The sequence below is a fragment of the Oncorhynchus mykiss genome, chromosome 15 (genome assembly GCF_057628025.1).
Source record: "Oncorhynchus mykiss isolate SJ-2025 chromosome 15, ASM5762802v1, whole genome shotgun sequence".
Classification (NCBI taxonomy): domain Eukaryota; kingdom Metazoa; phylum Chordata; class Actinopteri; order Salmoniformes; family Salmonidae; genus Oncorhynchus; species Oncorhynchus mykiss.
In genome coordinates this window covers 33,809,676-33,830,487 of record NC_143036.1, presented here as the reverse complement: position 1 = coordinate 33,830,487, position 20,812 = coordinate 33,809,676, and the positions used below count along the sequence as shown (strand labels likewise).

Sequence of the window (20,812 nt, the reverse complement as noted above, 5' to 3'; positions counted from 1 at the left end):
ATTTATGATGACCTCCCTTATTAGGGGAGGAAATGTGCTAAAATGCATGCTTTAAATCAATAGAGGGCTGAGTGAGTGCGTGTTGTGTGTTCAATCAGGAGAAATACTTATAGATGCATTCATTAGCCTGTATTTAACCAGTTAAGTCAGTTAAGAACAAGTTCTTATTTACAATGACGGCCTAGGAACCGGGGGTTAACTGCCTTGTTCAGGGGCAGAATGAGCGGCAGGGTAGACTAGTGGTTAGAGTGTTGGACTAGTAACCGGGAGGTTGCAAGTTCGAACCCCCGAGCTGACAAGCTACAAATCTCTCGTTCTGCCCCTGAACAGGCAGTTCAGTCCACTGTTCCTAGGCCGTCATTGAAAATAAGAATTTGTTCTTAACTGACTTGCCTAGTTAAATGAAGGTTAAAAAAAAAGACAGATGTTTACCTTGTGAGCTCAGGAATTCGATCTAGCAACCTTTTGGTTACTGGCCCAACGCTTTAACCACTAGGCTACTTGTCAGCCAAACCCGGACGACGCTGGGCAAATTGTGCGCCGCCCTATGAGACTCCCAGTCACGTTCAGTTGTGATACAGCCTATAATCGAACCAGGGTCTGAGGTGACGCCTTTAGCACTGAGATACATTGCCTTAGACCACTGTGCCTGCCTGTAGCAGAGAGAAGTATCTAATTGGTCTCTGGCTTGCTACTGCTAGAGGTTTGATCAAGACACTTCCCTCATTGAAAACAAACACTGAGCTACATCATCCCAAATGGCACCCTGTCCCCTAGTGCAGTTCTCTTGACGAGAGCCCAATGGTCCCTTGTCAAAAGTAGTCCACTACATAGGGAATAGAATCTCATTTGGGACGTAGTCATCATTAAATATATACATGAATTCACCTTATTCACCTGGCTGGCTTCACATGTATAAACACTGTACTGTAAGTAGGTAAGTACAAATGTATGTAAAGTTTCTATAACAGTATCTATCAACTCCAGTGTGCCTGATGCATATGGTACAGTACAGTTAAAGTCACAATCCTGAGTGTGTATATATATCATGGATTCCAATGATCATTGGAGAGCAGTAAATATTGCAGATTGTACCTTTGAGTTCATGTTTGGTTTCATTTAATAAGCAATATAGACTAAGCAGCGGTGGAATAGCTAGATGCCCAATGTCAAACAAGCAGAGTGGTTGGTAGCTAGTCAGATGTATTTTTATACTCTACGTTTTAATTGGATGGCTGCTGACAATATCATGGTTCCGTCCTCCCACTTTAGCCCCAAAGAAGATTTTCAATTCTGCCGTCCTCTTAATTACCAACAACTCTTTAAATGCCACACGTCACCAATAACAACATTGGATGAGTCAAGCATTCACAACATACGCTCAGACACACACACTCTTTCTGGCATTTGGAATAATTTTTCTGACTTAATTTCCATGTGAGTTTTTCTTAAGGGGACGATGGCTGATAGCAACACTTCAAAATAACAAAGTTAAATACGTTCTGATTTTTAAAAAACAAATGTTGCATACATTTTTGAGAATGCGAGGGCACATGCTAAATCTTTTCATCTTCCTGGGGGAGAAGAAGCTCTGACGCCCGTGGAGTCATGCATTGCCAATCAGTCGTGGGTGAACTGGAAGGACTTCCGCAAGGAAGTCCAGGATCCAGATGCAGAGGGAAGGGTTCAGTCCTAGGGTCCTGAGCTTGGTGTTCAGCTTGGAGCTGTCTATGGTGTTGAATGATGAGCTGGAGTCTATGAACATCATTATCACACAGTTTGTTCTCCTCTTGTCCAGGTGAGAGAGGGCAGTGTGAAGTGCAATTGAGATTGGGCCATCTGTGGATCTGTTGAGGGTGGCATGCTAATTGCAATGGGTCCAGGGTGGCTGGCATGGTGTTGATGTGTGGAATGACAAGCCTTTCAAAGCTATTCATAATTACAGATGTGAGTGCTAAAGGGCGATAGTCATTTAGGCAGGTTACCTTAGAGCTCTTGGGAACAGGTACAATGGTAGTATGCTTGAAACATGTTGGGATTACCAACTGGGACAAGGAGAGACTGAACATTTCAATGAAGACACTTGCCAGCTGGTCTGCGAATGCTCCGAGAATGTGGCCTGGTATTCCGTCTGGTGGCCTTGCAAGTGTTAACCTGTTTAAAAGTTTACTCACATCAGACATAGAGAGCGAGATCACACAGTCATCTGGAACCGGAGCTTTCATGCAGGACTCAGTGTTGTATTCCTTGAAGTGAGCATGAAAGGCATTTAGCTCGTTTTGGAGTTCTGCATCACTGGGCATCATTGTCTGCAAGACCTGCCACATCTGACGAGTGTCAGAGCTGGTGTAATAGAATTCTACCTTCCTCCTATATTGTCCTTTTGTATGTTTGCATGTTTTTGCATGTTTGTTGGAGGTGGTAGTGGGCTTTCTTGTATGTGTTCATGTCCATGTCCTGTTCTTTGTAAGCAGTAGCTCTAGCCTTTAATCCCATCAAGGATAGTGCCTTTATTTCATGCTTTTTGGTTTGGTTACATTCGTATAGTCACTGTGGGGAAGACGTTGTTTATGCACTTATTGACTGATGTGGTAAACTCCTCAATGCTATCGGGTGAATCCCGGAACATATCCCAGCCTGTACTTGCAAAACATTATTGGAGCTTAGAGTGAGGGGTGCGCCAGCCTCGCGTCTGCATCATCGGACCACTTTCATATTGAGCGCTCACTAGTACTTCCTGTTTCAGCTTTTGTTTGAAAATTGGGAAACAGGAGAATGGAGTCATTCATTTTCAAATTATTATATGTATTTGTTTATCTTTATTTGTTTATCTAGGGAGTAGATCAGCTTTAATATTGTAGATAGATTGTAGCTTCCATCAATGTAATTGTCTGCATCACTTCCAACCCCCCATATATATTTTTTGCAAATATGCTACTGTTAAAAAGTTTGGGGTCACTTAGAAATGTCCTTGTTTTTGAAAGAAAAACAAATTTTTTGTAACTTAAAATAACATCAAATTGATCAGAAATACAGTGTAGACATTGTTAATGTTGTAAATGACTATTGTAGCTGAAAACGGCAGATTTTTTATGGAATATCTACATAGGCGTACAGAGGCCCATGATCAGCAACCATCACTCTTGTGTTCCAATGGCACGTTGTGTTGGCTAATCCAAGTTTATAATTTTAAAAGGCTAATTGATCATCAGAAAACCCTTTTGCAATTATGTTAACACAGGAGAAAACTGTTGTACTGATTAAAAAAGCAATAAAACCGGCCATCTTTAGACTAGTTGAGTATCTGGAGCATCAGCATTTGTGGATTTAATTACAGGCTCAAAATGGTAAGAAACAAAGACCTTTCTTCTGAAACTCGTCAGTCTATTCTTGTTCTGAGAAATGAAGGCTATTCCATGCGAGAAATTGCCAACAAACTGAAGATCTCATACAAAGCTGTGTACTACTCTTTTCACAGAACAGTGCAAACTGCTCTTACAAGAATAGAAAGAGGAGTGGGAGGCTCTGGTGCACAACTGAGCAAGAGGACAAGTACATTTGTGTCTCTAGTTTGCGAAACAGATGCCCCACAAGTCCTCAACTGGCAGCTTCATTAAATAGATCCCACAAATCACCAGTCTCAAAGTCAACAGTGAAGAGGCAACTCTGGGATGCTGGCCTTCTAGGTGCTTCTAGATGCTGGCCTTAAGAAAGTTCTTTCTGTTTGGCTATTTTGAGCCTGTAATCAAACCCACAAATGATGATGCTTCAGCTGTGCTAACATAATTGCAAAAGGGTTTTCTTTTGATCAATTAGCCTTATAAAATAATAAACTTGGATTAGCTAACACAATGTGCCATTGGAACACAGAAGTGATGGTTGCTGATAATGGGCCTCTGTAAGCCTATGTAGATATTCCATAAACATCTGCCGTCTCCATCTATTATAGTCATTTACAACATTAACAATATCTATACTGTATTTTTGATCAATTTGATGTTATTTTAATTATCAAAAAATGTGCTTTTTTTTCAAAAACAATGACATTTCTAAGTGACCCCAAACTTTTGAATGGCAGGATATATACAGTGGGGCAAAAAAGTATTTAGTCAGCCACCAATTGTGCAAGTTCTCCCACTTAAAAAGATGAGAGAGAACTGTAATTTTCATCATAGGTACACTTCAACTATGACAGACAAAATGAGGGAAAGAAAATCCAGAAAATCACATTGTAGGATTTTTTATGAATGTATTTGCAAATTATGGTGGAAAATAAGTATTTGGTCAATAACCAAAGTTTATGTCAATACTTTGTTATATACCCTTTGTTGGCAATGACAGAGGTCAAACGTTTTCTGTAAGTCTTCACAAGGTTTTCACACACTGTTGCTGGTATTTTGGCCCATTCCTCCATGCAGATCTCCTCTAGAGCAGTGATGTTTTGGGGCTGTTGCTGGGCAACACGGACTTTCAACTCCCTCCAAAGATTTTCTATGGGGTTGAGATCTGGAGACTGGCTAGGCCACTCCAGGACCTTGAAATGCTTATTTCAAAGCCACTCCTTCATTGCCCGGGCGGTGTGTTTGGGATCATTGTCATGCTGAAATACCCAGCCACGTTTCATCTTCAATGCCCTTGCTGATGGAAGGAGGTTTTCACTCAAAATCTCATGAAAAATGGCCCCATTCATTCTTTCATTTACACGGATCAGTCATCCTGGTCCCTTTGCAGAAAAACAGCCCAAAAGCATGATGTTTCCACCCCCATGCTTCACAGTAGGAATGGTGTTCTTTGGATGCAACTCAGCATTCTTTGTCCTCCAAACACGACGAGTTGAGTTTTTACCAAAAAGTTATATTTTGGTTTCATCTGACCATATGACATTCTCCCAATCTTCTTCTGGATCATCCATATGCTCTCTAGCAAACTTCAGACGGGCCTGGACATGTACTGGCTTAAGCAGGGGGACACGTCTGGCACTGCAGGATTTGAGTCCCTGGCGGCGTAGTGTGTTACTGAGGGTAGGCTTTGTTACTTTGCTCCCAGCTCTCTGCAGGTCATTCACTAGGCCCCCCCGTGTGGTTCGAGGATTTTTGCTCACCGTTCTTGTGATCATTTTGACCCCACGGGGTGAGATCTTGCGTGGAGCCCCAGATCGAGGGAGATTATCAGTGGTCTTGTATGTCTTCCATTTTCTAATAATTGTTCCCACAGTTGATTTCTTCAAACCAAGCTGCTTACCTATTGCAGATTCAGTCTTCCCAGCCTGGTGCAGGTCTACAATTTTGTTTCTGGTGTCCTTTGACAGCTCTTTGGTCTTGCCCATAGTGGAGTTTGGAGTGTGACTGTTTGAGGTTGTGGACAGGTGTCTTTTATACCGATAACAAGTTCAAACAGGTGCCATTATTACAGGTAACGAGTGGAGGACAGAGGAGTTACGGGTCTGTGAGAGCCAGAAATCTTGCATGTGTGTAGGTGACCAAATACTTATTTTCCACCATAATTTGCAAATAAATTCATTAAAAATCCTACAATGTGATTTTCTGGATGTTCTTTTCTCATTTTGTCTGTCATAGTTGGACTATACCTATGATGAAAATTACAGGCCTCTCTCATCTTTTTAAGTGGTAGAACTTGCACAATTGGTGGCTGACTAAATACTTTTTTTGCCCCACTGTATATTTATATAAATATAAACGCAGCAGTTGGGAAAGTAGAGATAGAATAGATAAAATGCTGTGGGACGTCTCAGCTAACTCTTTCTTAATGACAAACACACACACACACACACACCACAGTTACACGCTTCATGGTTACAGCAGACGCAATCAATCCCCTCTGAGGTCAAGATCACGGCTGTCTATTATTTATTTTGTGCGTGCAGCAAACCTATTGACATAGTTGTACAACTTTATGAGCTGGGTTGTCTGTCCTTGCAATTTGTTTATGTTTGCTTGCGCTTGTTAGCATTTACAGTGGCAAGTGTCAGCAATTTTTTTTTTTTTACAATTGGAACGAATTAACAGCCTCTTGTGTAAACTGCAGGTAATACTGTAAAACACATACATGTACAGAAACGGTATGAAAATACACAAATCTAAATACTGCCCAAACTTAGCAGGCAGGCAGAGCTAACCCATGGTGTTAATGCTAATGTATGAACATGGGCCAGCGCACATGTACATGTACACCTACAATCCTGGATATTCTTTGTTTAATAAAAGTTTCGTAAAAATAAAAACAAAGATAGATTGTCATCACCATAAGCCTGGGCCTCATTATTGTTGAATTGCTTTCAGCTAACTAACTCCTGACGATCATCAGCCTTTATGTTCTGCCTGGGGCCAGAGTCATCTTGTTACCCCGTAGGCTGAGAGAGAGAGAGAGAGAGGCAACTGGTAGCCATTTATGCTCAGAGAGAGAGCCCTTGAGCCAGATGTGGGTTGTCCCTGCTTACCTTTAGGCTTCAACAACATAGAAAATTGACGTCTTCACTTAAATAATCTTATCGTAAGACTATTCATTCATGTTAAGAGGTCATTTAAATTTAAGTCACGGGTTCATATACTAAGCTAGGCATGTAAGAAGGAGGAGGAGGAGACCCCTCTGACCACTCTAACCCACAGCAGACTGACTCAGGTTGAAAATATGGAGAGATGGAAGGATGGCCTTCGCTCTAAACCCCATAATTATCCAGGATCCCACCTAGCGTAAACCTTACCCAGGAACACCCAGCGGTGGTCCCTCCCTGACCGCTGAGGATTGTGGGATTTACTCTAGGGGTCCACACCTTACCCAGGCATTGACCTCCAAGGCTGCTGTTGAGAAGGGAAGGGCATGGCTGAAATGACCACAAGCTACCATCCTCAGATGCTGGTAACAAGTCAAGAATGAGTGGCTGGAAGATTTTGCTAGACCTCCCAAATAATATCTGTAAAGCCCTGTTGGTGGGATTTCATAGGTTTCTGTGGCTAAATAGAATGACCCACTGACTTGTATAGGGAAGCCCATTCTAGTGATTCTATTTCTATGGCCATGGCAGCAGCTGACACAATATTGTATTCACTGGCATGGTGGCAGGCATATAGGAAGAAGGACAGACAAACGGTTTGGGCTCAGTTGTACTGTCAACGTGGGCCAAAAGCTCTCTAAACCATGCCATGTCTCAAAATCTCTGTCATCAATTGAGAGCAGAGAGCAAACAAAAATATAAAAACATACATCAGCCAAGATCAGAGTGGGATTTATAAACAAACATGGATATGCTCAGAAAAACATGCACGTGAAAACACATTGACTCACAAAACGCACTGTGAGACACACACACACACACACACATACACACTGACACACACAGAAGCAGTGTTTTGGTCCCTGGAGGCCCTATGTGATTTGGGACCGTGTGTAATCCTGTTACACCATTTTTGATCTCTTCCTCCGAATCCTACTTTCAAACAAACATCCTCTTCTCTCTCTTTGCCCTACTCTCAATGTTTCTAGGGAGATCATGCACTGCAAAGGGGAAGAGAGTGAGAAGAATGGGGACAAAAATAGGGGGAGAGAGAGGGAATGAAATAGGGAGAGAGAGAGAGAAATAGAAAGAGAGAGAGGAAGAATGAATGAATGAAAGTGTATAAAGAGAGAGAAAGAGAGCGAGAGACAGCGGTAGAGAATAAAACAGCGAGAGGGTGTCTGAGTAACGGTAAGAAAGCGGATTATGGAGAGCGGAAACAGCAGATGGACAACATAGGGACTAGCTAGAGACCAACAGACAGTCTAACTGAGCGTGTGTGTGTGTGTGTTTCCGTAAGGAAAATTTGGTGCCAGACAAGTGACCAGGAAATATCTACATTTATCTGAAAACTGTACCAGTCAAGAGTTTGGACACACCTACTAATTCAAGGGTTTTTCTTTATTTTGACTATTATATATTTGAGATTCTTCAAATTAGCCTACCTTTGCATTGATGACAGCTTTGCACACTCTTGGCATTCTCTCAACCAGCTTCACCTGGAATGATTTTCCAACAGTCTTGAAGTAGTTCCCAAATATGCGGAGCACTTTCTGGCTGCTTTTCCTTCACTCTGCAGTCCGACTCCTCCCAAACCATCTCAATTGGGTTGAGTAGGTGTGCCCAAACTTTTGACTGATACTGTACATTGGGCGCTTAACCCATTAGAGGGTCCACCCACGCACCCAGCACCATCAATAAATGAGGGATGTTAGCCATATCCTTAAAAACAGCCTATAAGGAAAACCAATGACGCATAAGGAAAACTTTATAGCCTATCTGTATTGGTTTTTCCTTTCCTAAAACAATCATTGTCAACCCAGGGGTTAAAGCATAAAAAGAAAACTAACGATGAAACTCAAGTCAATCTTAGATCAACCTCCCCTTTCATACAAGAAAGTCATGACCATCATGCTTTTAGGGAAAGAGGATACGTTTGTACATATACTGTATAAAACTGTAAGTCTGACCAATTCCAGTCCCCTTAGGACTGAGAAGCTCAGTTCTGGTGACCTTTAAAAAGGACATTCTACTCCAAAATAGGTGAAAATAAAATGAAGCTGACACCAACTAAAATAAAATGTCCACCTCCAGAAACGAGCCCCATAACATATCCAATTATTTTAACATATGGGACAACGCTTGGTCTAAATCAGTGGTTCCAAACTTTTTATAGTCCCTTACCCTTTCAAACATTCAACCTCCAGCTGTGTACCCCATCTAGCACCAGAGTTAGCACACTCACAAATGTTGTTTTTTGCCATCATTGTAAGCCTATATGATACATTTATTGAACATAAGAATGAGTGTGAGTTTTTGTCACAACCCGGCTCGTGGGAAGTCTTAAATCATTTTCCACACACAGTATGTGCCTGTATTTAGTTGTCATGCTAGTGAGGGCCCAGAATCCACTCTCGCATTGGTACGTGGTTGCAAAGGGCATCAGTGTCTTAACAGCACGATTTGCCAAGGCAGGTCACTCTGAGCGCAGCCCAATACAGAAATCTAGCAGTGGCTTCTGATTAAATAAGATTTTCACAGAACCACTTGTCGTAGTTTCGATGAGGCTCTCTTGTTCAGATATCGGTAAGTGGACTGGAGGCAGGGCATTAAAGGAATAACTAATCCAGTTGTTTGTGTCATCCATTTCAGGAAAGTACCTGCGTTATTGCTCACCCAACTCATTCAGGTGCTTCGCTATATTACATTAGGCATTGTCCGGAAGCTTGAGTTCATTTGCACACAGAAAATCATGAAATTATGGGAATACCTGTGTGTTGTTCTTGTTAATGCAGACAGAGAAGAGCTCCAACTTCTTAATCATAGCCTCAATTCTGTCCCGCACATTTAATATAGTTGCAGAGATTCCCTGTAATGCTAGATTCAGATCATTCAGGCGAGAAAAAACATCACCCAGATAGGCCAGTCGTCATCATGTAAGCGATCAGACAAGTGAAAACTGTGGTCAGTAAAGAAAACTTTAAGCTCGTCTCCCAATTTAAAAAAATGTCTCACTACTTTGCCCCTTGTTAACCGGCGCACTTCTGTATGTTGTAAAAGTGTTACATAGTTGCTGCCCATATCATTGCATAGTGCAGAAAATCCATGAGAGTTCAGGGGCCTTGCTTTAACAAAGTTAGTGTCCAAAACATATTTCAGGCTGTCAGGCATTTCCCTTGGCAGCAAGAGCCTCTCGGTGGATGGTGCAGTGTACCCAAGTGGCTTCGGGAGCAACTGCTTCCACAAGCGTTACGGCTTCCCTATGACTCCCTGTCATGGCTTTTGCGCCATCAGTACAGATACCAAAATAAGCAGCAGCTACGTTTGGCTACATACGTAGCTGGAATTCCCATGAGAGAGTAATGGTTAATGTGATTGGATGTTAATTATTTGACTAGGCTATCTGTATTTGACATTGTGTTGTTATTTCGCTGAACACTAGATGGTTTAGTTTTATTTTTGGCAGTGAAACGAGGCTACTCAGGCTATAAAATGTACATAGGCAGCTGCTGAAGCATGTGGTTTTTCCATCTGCATTCATCCCATTGGACACAACACCTGATTGTTCTAATTATAGATTATTATTAATAATAACACTTTGATTATAAATACATCAATTATTATTATTCACTCAAAAATGTAAATGTTGGAGTTTCTATTAGAAAGTATGTCATTGCCCTTTTAAGAAGAACTCAAGAGACCACTTGCTTAATTGAAGGAGTAGAGAAATAAATATGGTAGCAATGGAAAACTGCGACCCCCTTCTTTTTCTTAAACAAAGAACAAAATATGCTTTCAAAATAAAAAATGTCAAAACTGCTTTCAAAAGTGTTCTGCTGAGATTGCATTAAGAATTGTTGTGCATTGACTGCTTATTAGAATACATGTTCCCTTCCTATGGCTCTCGCAACTTGAATATATTTATACTATAGTATATATACTATATATATATGCTATATACTATTTCCCTTTCAACAGGCTATGCGATTTAAACAATCCTCAGGCTTATTTTTTTTTTTAAATAAGCTAACGATGCTCTGATCCTCCAAATCATGCTTTCTGGTGTAGAAGCCTGTTTTGAATGATTTTATGTATTTATGTTTAGAAGGAGTAGGCTAATTAGGCTATATAATTTGGGCAATTTATTTTAATTTACTTTAGGGAAACTTAGCCCCTACCTAACCTTATGGACTCGCCGCCTTTGGTAAGCAACAATCATGCATGTGGACCATTCTTGATGCACACAGGAAACTGGTAAGCGTGAAAAACCCAGCAACGTGTCAGTTTTTGACACACTCAAACCGGTGCACCTGGCACCTACTACCATACCCCTTTCACAGGCACTTAAATCTTTTGTCTTGAACATTCACACTCTGGATGGCACATATACTCAACCCTTGGCTCAACTGTCACAAGGCCTAAAAATCCTTCTTTAATAACTTTAATGTTTTGTACACTCAGTGTATTTCACAGAACAGACATGATTCTGTATTAGGCCATTTCACCAACCAGACCTCTCCCAAATCTATATGGCATAAATCCGTCGCAGTGATGGAGAACTTTAATCCGAGTCGACCTCACGGTTCAGCTGTCGGAGATTTGAGCACAAAATGCATCAGGGCATTGCATTCATAGACCTATACTAGGCTTAGGGATCCACTGTATGATAGCCTATTAATCTTTTAAAACACATATCAAAAGGAAGAGAAGCTTAGGCCTAGCCCCAAAGAGAGGTAGAGAACACCGACATGCATTTCTTGATCCTTGTCAGATAGGCTAAAGCATCTGCTGTGCAGATATAGGCGTACAGAAGTGCATTTTCGTTCAGAATTTAACAGGCAATATTGCAGCAATTACCAAGAAATGCTAGTGCCTAATGTACCCAACAAACAACAGCAATAGGCTTATGATATTTATTTAACAGGCCTACTTTTACCCTATCTTAAACTACAACGAACAAAATTCAACATGTAAAATGTTGGTACCATGTTTCATGAGCTCAAATAAAAGATCCACGAAATTGTACATAGACACAAATCTAATTTCTCTCAAATTGTGTGCACAAAGCTGTTTATATACAGTACCTGTTAGTTAGCATTTCTCCTTTGCCAAGATAATCTTTCTAACTGAAAGGTGTGGCATATCAAGAAGCTGATTAAACAGCATGATCATTACACAGGTGCACCTTGTGCTGAGGACAATAAAATTGCACTCTAAAATGTGCAGTTTTGTCACACAACGCCACAGGTGTCTCAGGTTTTGAGGGAGTGTGCAATTGGCATGCTGACTGCAAGAATGTCCACCAGAGCTATTGCCAGATAATTTAATGTTCATTTCTCTAACATAAACCACCACTAATGATGTTTTAGGGAATTTGGCAGTATATAAAACTGGCCTCGCAACCGCAGACAACCTGTTAAGGATATGGCAGACATACGCCCCCTTTGGAGAGATTGGGTACCCCTAGTAAACTGAAAAAAGAATCTGTCAAAAATTGCTAATATATGCAAATAAAAATTATTATTGGATAGAAAACACTCTAAAGATTCTAAAACCGTTGGAATTATGTCTGTAAGTATAGCAGAACTCACAGGGCAGGCATTCTTCCAAACTAGTTTTTGTGGCCATGAAAGTTGGAGCAATTTTGACGTCATGGCCCCCACCCTTCCCAACCAGTTATGATTCTGGGGACACTTTCTATCTCTTCCGCTAGATGTCCTCTTTCAGTAGAGCTTTGAATCGTTCAAATCCCGCGAGAATTGACCCTATGGGAGTGAAATTAGTGCGTGCCACGAGAGAATAGGCTGTGCATATGGGCGCGAATTGGTCCCAGCCATTCCTTTGTTCCAGCACTCAAGAGAATGGCAGACGATGGCCGATTGAATTGAAGTTTGTTTTGCGTGTCTAAAACATCATAAAGCTTGCTTCTGCACTTAGTTTGACCTGTTTAGTCGACATATAATATGTAATTTTGAAGTTTTGATGCGCAACTTTTCCGGACCAGAGGACGTTTTGGGTGCATTTCAGCTGATGTTATTAGCAGTAGCTAATACAAAGACGCAAGACTTGAAACCAAACGATGTATTGGGTAAGTATGAAGCCTTCCAGAACATTCTGAATGAAGACCATCGAAGGTAAGGGAATATTTATGCTTAAATCTGTGTTTCTTTTGACTCCAACATTACGTAGAAATGTAGCTTGGAACTGAGCGCCGTCTCAGCATATAGAATAGTGTGCGATTTCTGTAACGTTAAAAATAAATCTAACAAAGCGGTTGCATAAAGAAGAAGTGTATCTTTCTAACTATATGTAGAACATGTATATTTAGTCAAAGTTTATGATGTCTATTTGCGTTATCTTGCCGCGCTACATAGATTTCCTGCGGGCATTTTTGAGTAATTTCTGAACGTGAACTCACTGTAAATGGACATTTATGGATATAAATGGCATATTATTGAAAAAAAAAAATATGTACTGTGTAACATGTCATATTACTGTCATCTGATGAAGATTTTCAAAAGGTTAGTGAGCGATTTATTTTTTAATCCTGCGTTTGTTGATTGCATGTTTTGGCTATTCAAATGAGCTGTGTCTGGTGGTGGTTTTACATATATATGTGCTATGTTTTCGCCGTAAAACATTTTAGAAATCTGACTTGCTGGCTAGATGAACAAGGTGTTTATCTTTCATTTGAGCTATTGGACTTGTTAATGTGTGGAGGTTAAATATTTGTAAGAATATTTTTGCGTTCCATGCGCCACCGTTTCAGCTGAACGTGGGAGGGTTGATTCCCAATTGGGAACCAGTATCGTAGACAGGTTAAAAGTCAATATATATAAAAAGTAAAATAAAAGTTCTTAACAGGGTGGGTTTTTTTTTACCCTCGCAGGTGTCGTCTCCTTCAGACATGAGGATGGTGTTGTGTAGGCGAGCGGTTTGCTGATGTCAACTTCGTGAACAGGGTGCCCCAAGGTGGTGGTGGGGTTATGGTATGGGCAGGCATAGGCTGTGTATGACTGCGTGTTCCAGTATGCACCAATATCCAGCAACTTCGCACAGCCATTGAAGAGGAGTGGGACAACATTCCACAGGCCACAATCAACAGCCTGACCAACGCTATGTGAAGGAGATGTGTTCCGCTGCACGAGGCAAATGATGGTCACTCCAGATACTGAATCCATAGATTAGGGCTTAATAATTTTATTTCAATTAACTGATTTCCTTACATGAACTGTAACTCAGTAAAATCGTTAAAATTGTTGGTTCAGCATATATACAAAGGATACAATTAGAGACATTGAACTTAATTTCGGCAACAAAAATGTCTCTACAGAATTAAACAAAATACATTTGAATATTTAATGAACTTATTTAGATTAATACATATGAATGTGATAATAACAATGATATTCAATAATAATGAAATCAATTATTATGAATCTGAAAAGATAAATATGTTCCAAAGTTTCATACTTGCCTGCAATTGGCTGTGCCAACGATCAGCTACTACGATATTAAACCATGTCCATATGGAGGACATTCCCCTTGTAGGCTTTTCACGATAGGCATAAAAAAAAGGCATCCATCTTCTTAATCAACAGTAGCCTAGGCCAATGTTCCTCTCTCGCCCTCTCCCTCTCCCTCTCAGCAGCAGACACATACATCTAAGGCAACACGCGAAGAGTGACAAAATGGTGCGGAAGTGCTAAATCGGGATGTATGATATAGGCAGCCATGGACAATTTGGCAGAATACAATTGAATTTAATTGGCTTTTAATTTATTTTAATTCTGCCAAAAGCCGGCCATTACAGGCTAATGGAAACCCTGGTTTGTCTGTGTCTGCTCCGCACCTATACATACAACAAGGTCTGTCTGGAACATGCCAGACACACAGACAGACATGTCCTTCTGTCTTCTATGGTCTTATCAACATTTACATTGACATATCTCACAGAAGGCAGCAAAACTAATGTGGAGAGAATTACTGGAGAAGAGGAAAGCCCAAAAAATTGTTAAAGACTCCAGTCACCCAAGTCATAGACTGTTTTCTCTGCTACTGCACGGCAAGTGGTACAGGAGCACCAAGTCTAGGACCAAAACGCTCCTTAAACTTCTTAAGGCTAAGCCCCTTTTTTCTCAATTTCCACCTGAATGACATGCCCGAAGTAAACTGCCTGTTGCTCAGGCCCTGAAGCCAGGATATGCATATAACTGGTACCATTGGAAAGAAAACAATTTGAAATTTGTAGAAATGTTAAGATAATGTAAAAGAATATAACACAATGGATACGGTAGGAGAAAATCCAAAGAAAAACCAACCAGAAATATTGTTTTTGAGAGACCATCCTCTTAGAATGGCAATAATATGGTCATATTGAAAATTAGCTCCCTGGATGCAATTCCTAAGGCTTCGACATGGTGTCAGCAATCTATGTTCAAGGTTTCAGGCTTGTAACTTCAAAAACAAATAATAAATATCAGTTTTAGTACAGGGACATTCATGTTTGCGCGCATCATGAAGACAGGACGCACCTGCTAACATTGGTTTCTGGTGGAACATACTTCTGTCCGTAAGTACATTACATTTTATGGTATCTGATGAGTAGATAGAAACGGATTTTGACTTGTTAATCGTTATTTGTGAATGTATGAAACCTGTGCCGGTGGAAAAATATTTTGATGCGGGGCGCCGTCCTCAAACAATTGCATGGCATGTTTTTTCGCTGTAACAGTTACTGTAAATCGGACAGTGCAGTTAGATGATCAAGAATTTAAGCTTTCAACCAATTTTAAGACACTTATATGTACATAAATGTTTAAATTAATATCCATAATTTGTAGGATTATTAATTTTAATTTGAATTATTGAATTGAATTGCCCTCCGGTATCATCGGAAGTTGTCCAGCTAGCGGGACGCCTAGCTCTACCACCAAACCATAAGACTGCTGAACAATTATTCAAATGGCCACAGGATTATTTACATTGACAACCCCCTCTCCCTCCATTGTTTTTTTTTTACATGCTGCCACTCACTGTTTATTATCTATGCATAGTCACTTCACCCCTACCTACATTTACAAATTACCTCGACTAGCCTGTACCCCCACACATTGACTCGGTACCGGTACCCCCTGTATATAGCCTCATTATTGTTATTTTATTGTGTTACTTTATATTATTTTTTACTTTAGTTTATTTGGTAAATATTTTCTTAATTCTTCCTTGAACTGCACTGTTGGCTAAGAGCTTTATAAGTAAGCATTTCATGGTAAGGTCTACACGTTGTATTCGGCGCAGGTGACAAATTAAGTTTGATTTGAGTGTGAGTGTGTATGTAAGAAAGCGGTACTCTGGGGGGGTTACATATATACAATATGTATTTTGAGCTGTACATAATATATATTTTATACATCATTTTTTTTTATCCATCTACGGATACAGAATGTCGGGACAAACAAAAAAAAATAGATTATTTCCAACCATCCTGCAGAGGGTGGGGCGGATAGTTGAGCCAAACCTCCCGTAGGTCCTGTAAAAGGGAAGAGAGGAGGAGATGAGGAGAGATGGAGAGCGAGGGTGGGTGAAGGAGAGACGTGGGGGGCGGGATTATTGAGTGAATGTGCTTTGAGGACCCCCCACACCTCCATGGAGGGAGATAAAATAACAGTAAGGCTGTGTCATAAATGGCACTCTATTAAAGTAGTGCACTATATGGAGAATAGGGTGCTATTTGAGATGCACACTGATTGAGTCAGCAGCATGTCGTTCTGAGCACAGAGATCTCCTCATCAACCATCACAACACACCAGGTCCTGAGGCAAAGCCATCACCACACACACACATATATATAAATGCACACAAAAAACACACACACACACTTGAAAGCTCCCATCACCCCACACTGACAGACACTGGCCTGTGTAGACAGATATGCATTTGTGCTGTACGTTCCTCCCGTTGGCTCACATAGTCGCACTGTTTTTTTATCCACACAACAGGAGTAACTTTGATGGATAACGGCAGGATAACGCTGTGGTAACACAGCAGAGACGGCCCGGTTGCTATGGAGACAGGTCGCCAAGACACAGTTTGGTGCTGGTTTCATACTGGGTGAGTCATTCCTGAGATAGAGCGAGAGAGAGCGACACACAAGACAGGGCCGGCAAGTCTGTCATTGGGGCGTTTAAGGGTTTTTTAAAGGGATAAATAGATAAACCTTTAAAGATGCTACACCTTTGGTTGGCCGCAATGAGCACACACACCTCAACTACTCTCCAACGCTACTGCCTTCATGGTAAGGCACTGAGGTGATGAAAAATTCATGAAAGTGCTCAATATGTTCGAGCAAATGCTTTCATTCGTTTTCACATCTCTTCAAAGGTAAAAAGGCCCTAAGTACATAGCACGTACTGAGTCAACATCGTATTGAGTGAAAAATCCACAGCCGTGGTGAGATGGTAGATGGCATCACTCAAGAGTCAACACCACTAGCTATAGCTACCCTCAGAACAGCCTCATTTTGTCAGGGCATGGACTCTACAAGATGTCGAAAGGGTTCCACAGGGATGCTAGCCCATGTTGACTAAAATTCTTCCTACAGTTGTGTCAAATTGGCTGGATGTCCTTTGGTAGTGGAAAATTCTTGATACACACTGGCAACTGTTGAGCCTGAAAAACCCAGTAGCATTGCAGTTCTTGACACAAACCAGTTTGCCTGGCACCTTGCCCATTCACCCTCTGAATGGCACACATACACAATCCATGTCTCAATTGTCTCAAGATTTAAAAATCTTTCTTAAACCTGTGTCCGCCCTTTCATCTACACTGATTGAAGTGGATTCAACGAGTGACATTAAGGAATCATAGCTTTCACCTGGATTCATCTCGTCAGTCTGTCATGGAAAAAGCAGGTGTTCTTAATGTTTTGTATACTCAATGTTGAGTATATGTATATATTTTTTATGTTCTCTCTAAATAACCTTTACATACACTGCATCTCAAATAATCGGGAATAATCAAATTAATTCAGGGCTTCAGGGCTAAATATAAGCATTCAATCATAAGACCCACTAAAACTGTTTTATTTCATCAAAATAGTTGAATCTGCTTTTTTGTGCAATAATCAGCGATCTGGCATTCATGTCGGTCTATGAAAATGCCCTTTTTGTTACACATTTATCTAGAACCATGTAAAATGCACATCAACGAACAAATCACCAACTTCTGATAACAAGCAATATTGAAAATGAACACAGGTTTCATAAACATCTCTCAAGCACAAGCCCACCTGCTAGTGAGTAGCTAGCTGATCTTTATATTTAAAGTCTAGCCAAATTGGATTTAATTTCTTGCTAACAAGGTAGAACAGTTCACGTTTAGATGTTGAAGTCAAGTGGCCTACCTGGATAAGATAATGCTTATTTCTCAGAATGAGAACGAGTTGCCAATTGTTACTAAATGTGCATATGTGACATTATGGTCTCGTCGCGTGCAACAGAAACTGCAATGCCACGCGACAGAAACAGAGCATTATTTTTTAACAATCATGCTAATTGATACTCCTGTCTTAGTAGGGTCTCCTCTGTTCTAAATTTTGGGAGTTGAGATATAAAAAGGCCATTTTCCTCTATTACAGTAAAATAACGTCTCAATGTGTTTTGGTGTCCATATAACGGATTGTTTTGGACTCCAAATGCAAATAGTGTGTTGCAACTGTTTGTTGTCGGAGAGGAAGATGAATCCCCAAGCCTAGTGGTGAAAATCTGCTGATGTTTTGTCTTTGTTTTAGTATGGTCAGGGCGTGAGTGGAGTGGGCAGTCTGTGTGTTTTTCTATGTTGGGGTTTTGAGTTCGGCCTAGTATGGTTCTCAATCAGAGGCAGCTGTCAATCGTTGTCCCTGATTGAGAATAATACTTAGGTAGCCTGGGTTTCACTTTTGGTTTGTGGGTGTTTGTTTCCGTGTGAGTGTTTGGGCCACACGGTACTGTTTCGGTTTTCGTTTTGTTCACATCGTTTATTGTTTTGTAGTTCAGTGTTCAGTTCATTTCAATTAAATATCATCATGAACACTTACCACGCTGCGCTTTGGTCCGATCCTTCTTCCACCTCTGAATGTCGCTACACATATTGACCAGAAACACTAATGTTTCAATTACATATGACATCCCTAAGACAAACCAGAAAAACGGTTTAAATGATTACGCCCACATCAAGTGGGGATTTAACAATAAATGTTTTCCTGAGCGAGGTGTAATTGCAAGGGACAAATCATCAATACTACCACTATGTACAGGTGAATCACTGCAATTTGCTAGGATGGTGCAGGATCATTCTCTTCTTGAGTCCCTCCCTCCCGATCCTCCATCCCTCACTCTATTTCTCTCTCTCCCTCCCTCTCCGTCTCTCCATATTTCTCTCTGTGTCACTCTTCATCTCTCTCTGTCTGTCTCTCTCCATCCCTCTATCTTCCCGTCTCTCTTAAAAATGAAATGCCATGCAAACGCACAACTATTTGAATCACAATGATGACTTTTTCTAATAATGAGAGTATAAATGAAAACAGGCTGCTGAATAACCAGTAACGTATTGAAGAAGTCAGAGGGTTCAATCAGTGCTGCTCTCTCTAACCCTCTAAGATAATCAATCTTCCACAACCCACTCAGACTAAGGCTCAGCACAGCCCTGGCACTGCATGGTAGTGTTGTCACGATACCAGAATTTTGACTTTGATACCAATACCAGGTTTAGTATCATGATACAGGAAAAATCTGGTGGAACGTGAGTTGGCAACCGGAGGGTTGCTGGTATCACATTGTAGATGCCAGTGCCTGCTGTTGTATAAGGAACTTGCACAAAAACTGCTGGCTGGCTACTGCTAGCAAGCCCAGAAAAACATGAAGCAGTCTAAATACAGTGGCAAGAAAATGTATGTGTGTCACGCCCTGACCTTAGACAGACTTTTTATTTCTCTATTTGGTTAGGTCAGGGTGTGATTAGGGTGGGCATTCTAGGGTTTTCTGTTTCTATGTTGGTGTGTTTGATTCCCAGCTGTCTATCGTTGTCTCTTATTGGGAATCAGATATAAGTTGTCAGTTTCCTTTTGAGTTTTGTGGGATCTTGTCCATGTTTGTTGCTTTATTGCACAACTAGCTTTACGTTCGGTTTGTGTTCATTGTGTTTTCCCGGTGTTACGTTTTCAAATAAAGAGAGAATGTACGCCTACCATGCTGCACCTTGGTCCGGTTATTTATCATCCGACGACGATCCCACCACCTCGGACCAAGCACCGTGCCCCGGAGTGGACATGGGAGGAGGTAATGGCAGGGCATGAGAGCCTGCCGTGGATACAGGTGGAAGCAGCGAGGGAGGAACGGCGACGAGACCAAGAGTCACGGCAATGACGGAAGCTCTGAGAGGAAGCCCCAAAATGTTTTTTGGGGGGGGTCACACGGGGAGATTGGCGGAGTCAGGGTGTAGACCTGAGCCAACTCCCCGTGCATACCGTGGGGAGCGAGTGACCGGTCAGGCACCGTGTTATGCGGTGATACTCACTGTGTCTCCAGTGAGCATTCACAGGCCGGTGCACTCTGTGCCAGCGCCCCGCATTTGCCGGGCGGAAGAGGGCATTCAGCCAGGATGGGTTGGGCCAGCTCTACGCTCGAGACTTCCAGTGCGATTCCACGGCCCAGTGTATCCGGTGCCTGCTCCACGCACCAAGCTTCCAGTGCATCTCCCCAGTCCGGTGAGACCTGTTCCGGTTCCACCTACCAGGCCTCCAGTGTGTCTCCTCAGTCCGGTAAGCGCTGTGGCAGCTCCACGCACCAGGCTGCCAGTACGTTTCCTCAGTCCGGTGAGACCTGTTCCTGCTCCACGTACGAAGCCTCCAGTGATGATCCATGGCACGAAGCTTACAGTGATGATCCATCGCCTGGAGCCTGTAGTGATGATCCATGGCACGAAGCCTCCAGTGATAATCCATGGCCCGGAGCCTCCAGTGATGATCCATGGTCCGGAGCCTGTAGTGATAATCCATGGCACGAAGCCTCCAGTGATGATCCATGGCCCGGAGCCTGAAGTGACGATCCATGGCACTGAGCCTGCAGCGATGGTCCCCGTTCCGGAGCCTCCAGCGACGGTCCCCAGTCCAAGAGTCTCCAGCGGCGGGCCGCAGTCCAGAGCCTCCAGCGGCGGTCGGCAGTCCAGAGCCTCCCACGATGATCCATGGTCCGGAGACTCAGGCGACGGTCCGGTTCCACGGAAGCGGAGGGATCAGCGTGCGGAGCGGAGGCTACGTCCCGA

At 41.9% G+C, this 20,812-nt stretch overlaps 1 pseudogene; it reads right to left on the bottom strand.

The window, feature by feature from the left end:
• The window catches only part of LOC110490956 (ribonuclease 3-like), a 160,556-nt pseudogene that overhangs the window by 46,481 nt on the left and 93,263 nt on the right, over positions 1-20,812 (bottom strand).